We start from the raw sequence: 3,774 nt of genomic DNA on the forward strand, positions 1-3,774 counted from the left end.
TCTCCACCCGTTTGATCATGCGGAGGCGTCCTTCTCTGACGTCATCGGACCCCCCCCTCTAAAAAAAACCAGACAAACATCGTGTCGGACAGCTGTTCAGCCTGTCTTTACAGCTTATTGCTTAGTAAAGAGGTCAAGGTGATTTATTTTGCTTGATTGAAGAAGAGTAGCCTATAGGCTGTAATGTTTCCGTAAAATTAGGTTTTCACATTAATGCCCGTGCAAATCGGTAGTGTCAAGACTCTTTTGCCGGCACAACTCATTTACAAAGACGGCAGATTACTTAATTGCTTCATTTAGGTCCTTCGGCTTGCCGGTTGCGTCCGGTTTAAAACCCAAAATAATCCCAAATAGTGGGGTTTTTATTCTTTTTCGCACCGAGCTTTCCCATTCACTGAAAATGGCCGACGCGCGGGTTCTTGGGATGAATCCGGAAAGTTCCCGCCCTCAGACGCTAGGATTGGCCAGATCTGCCTGTCAGTCAAGGCCGACGCGAACGCGCAACAACCCTAACCCAACCATGTTTGCTAGGTAACTGTTAGCCATTAGCCACGTTCGCAACCAAGCTAACTGTGCCAATTTAACTGTGTGTACGGTAAGCGAATAGTTTTTTCCTAGGATGAATCCGGAAAGTTGACTGACAGGCAGATCTGGCCAATCCTAGCGCCTGAGGGCGGGAACTTTCCGGATTCATCCTTGGAAAAAAAATATTGGCCTACAGGTATATATCCCCGATTGATGGGCTGACGGTGGCCAGTAGGAACATTTTGACATATCGCCCAACCCTAGTGTGTGTGCGAGAGCAAGAGTAAAGAGAGAGAACGTGATAAAAAAAAAGTGAATAAGAGAGAGAGAGAGAGAGAGAGAGAGAGAGAGAGAGAGAGAGAGAGAGAGAGAGAGAGAGAGAGAAATGGGGAATAAAAAGCACAGAAGAAAGAGAAATGAAAAGGATGAGAAACCATAAAGCCGATTTTCTCCCCTGTTTGCAGATAAGAGTCATTAAACTTTTATTGGATGGGCTGAGTTGTCAGATGGTGAAAGCATGCACCGGAGTCGTACTGAGAATGCACCGGGAGAGCAGGGCGATTGTGCATTTCCTTTTTTTCCCCAATTACAAGCAGATATAAACACTATCACTTTGTCACTGCTATGTACAAGGACACACACAGAACCACACACAAAACCCATCTAGGGCAAATAGTACTTTAATATATTTTGAATAAATTTTGACTTCTGATGCTCTCTGGTCGAACGTCTCAACCCAAAGAAGAGAAGAAGAAGAAGAAGAAGAAGAAGAAGAAGAAGAAGAAGAAGAAGAAGAAGAAGAAGAAGAAAGCCACTTTATTTTGTCATTGTACGGGTTACAATGAAATTTGCTCTCTGCATTTAACCCATACTATTGTGTATAGGAGCAGTGGGCAACTGCAGCGCCTGGGGACCAACTCCAGTTCTTCTTTCCATTGCCTTGCTCAGGGGCAGACAGGAGTATTAATCCTAACATGCATGTCTTTTTATAGGTGGGAGGAAACCGGAGTACCCAGAGGAAGCCCACACAGACACGGGGAGAACATGCAGAACTCCACACAGAAAGGTCCTGAGACGGCCTGGAGTTCGAACCCGGGGCCTTCTTGCTGTGAGGCCACAGTGCTAACCACTGGGCCACCGTGCTTCTCTGGAACTATGCCGACATTTTATTCTAATACTGCAAAAGGATAACACAGACATTGGACACCACAGCCGTGATCACCCAGATGATTGTGCAGAGGTGAGGCAGAGTCGAGTTATCCTGATTTCTGAAGTTACGAGAGGACCCAGCCACGCAAGCAGAGGTGTAGAAGGAAAAGATGTTACTGCTCAACAAATTACTGCTTCTGAGCAGTAATAACCAATAACGTACTATTTTGAACTGAGTAGCAGGCAACAAGCGATGTTTTCCAGTATCTGACCTAACTCTGCGCCTCACGGTCCCTGCAAACACAGATGATTATCACATTGTCCGCGTGACTGGTTAAATCAAACAGACAGGCAACAAAAGGTGGAAAAGAGAAAGGATAAGAAACAGAGAGAAAAAAGGAGGCAGATTGACTAAGAAAAAAGGTACAGATTGACTGACTTAAAGACTAAGTGGAAGAGACTATATAGGTCACTGGGTGAACACTGTGCAGAAAGATTGGCAGCAGCATCGGGTGTCATATAATCCTTTGTCATCATCCTATACTGGAATTTGTATTCAACGCTCGAAAACTGGCAAAAAAACATTTTTAATACTAATGATAACATCAAACAGAAGTCGCTCATTTTATGCACCTGCTCCCATCCATTTATTTATCGGCTCATTCTTGCATTTTGCAGCGAGCCTTGTAACAACAGTTAATTTAATAAAAGCAGTTAATGTAATAGATGTGTCCTTTTGTAAGGACAGACACAATTGGCTGTGTCTGCGGGTGGGAAGTCGGATGTGGGTATGTGTCCTGGTCGCTGCATTGGCGCCTCCTCTGGTCGGTCGGGGCGCCCCCGGATCGGCGGAGAGGAGGTGGAGCAGCGAACGGGACGGCTCAAGAGGAGCTGGGTAATTGGCCGGATACAAATTGGGGAGAAAATTGAAAAAAAAATTAAAAAGAGGTCACGGTGGTCGGGTTTCCATCCACTACCGTTAGCGAATAATTTTTTTCCTAGAAATCTGGAAAGTTCCCGCCATCGGGCGCTAGGATTGGCCAGATCTGCCTGTCAGTCAAGGCCGATGCGAACGCGCAAAAACCAATCGCATTGTCCAAATATTTTGAAAACAATGGCGGACAGAAATATCGCTGATGCGAGACAAAACAAGTTACAACAACACCGCTATATGTTTGACATTTGCTTGCTAGCGAACCCTAACCCTAGCCACGTTTGCTAGCTGACTGTTAGCCATTAGCCAAGTTTGCAACCAAGCTAACTCTGCCAACTTAACCGTGTGTGTACGGTAACAACGTTACGTTCCAGGGGAACGTTCCGGATTCATCCTAGGGGGGAAAAAATCGCCTACCGCTATGCGAATAGTAGGAGTTAGTTTATCGGGATAACAGTGGGTGACGCTAATTCTCCAGTCCGGTGCCATTCTACCACCACAGAAGAAGAAGGTGCAACGCGATGACGTGCCAGTCAAATCTCGAACGAAGGTGGTGGAAAGCTTGGTGACAGAGCACCCTGGACAATGGAAATGGAGAGTTTTCAGAATCATGTTTACTGGCCATGTAGGTGTGCACAAACGTGGAATTTGACTCCGGTTTCGTGGCTCTCTCAGTGCACTTAACATAGCACAACAACACTACAACACAACAATCTTTGGATATATACACAAAGATTGGCTTATAAAGGCAAAATAAGAGGTGATAAAGTGCAGTGGTGCAGAGAATATATCAGAGATGCTGAAATAGATGTGAGCAGGTTACTTACATACATGCCTGGAGGTGGATGGACATGACAGTGTACCAGTATATGTACAATGTACAGTACAGTATAAACAACATGTTTGGAATTTATTAGACAGTGTATAGCGTTCATTTGAATGACAGTTCGTGGAAAGAAACTTTTGATACCTGGTTGTTTTGGGGTACAGTGCTCTGTAGCGCCTGCCAGGGGGGGAGGAATTGGAACAGGTTGTGACCAGGGTGTGATGGGTCTGCAGTGATGTTGCCTGCCCGTTCCCTGACTCTGAAGGTGTACAAGTCCTGAATGGAGGGCAGGTTAGCACCAATGATTTTCTGTGCAGACTTAACTGTCTGTTGTAGTCCG

This window comes from Lampris incognitus, chromosome 3 (genome assembly GCF_029633865.1).
Source record: "Lampris incognitus isolate fLamInc1 chromosome 3, fLamInc1.hap2, whole genome shotgun sequence".
NCBI classification, from domain to species: Eukaryota; Metazoa; Chordata; class Actinopteri; order Lampriformes; family Lampridae; genus Lampris; species Lampris incognitus.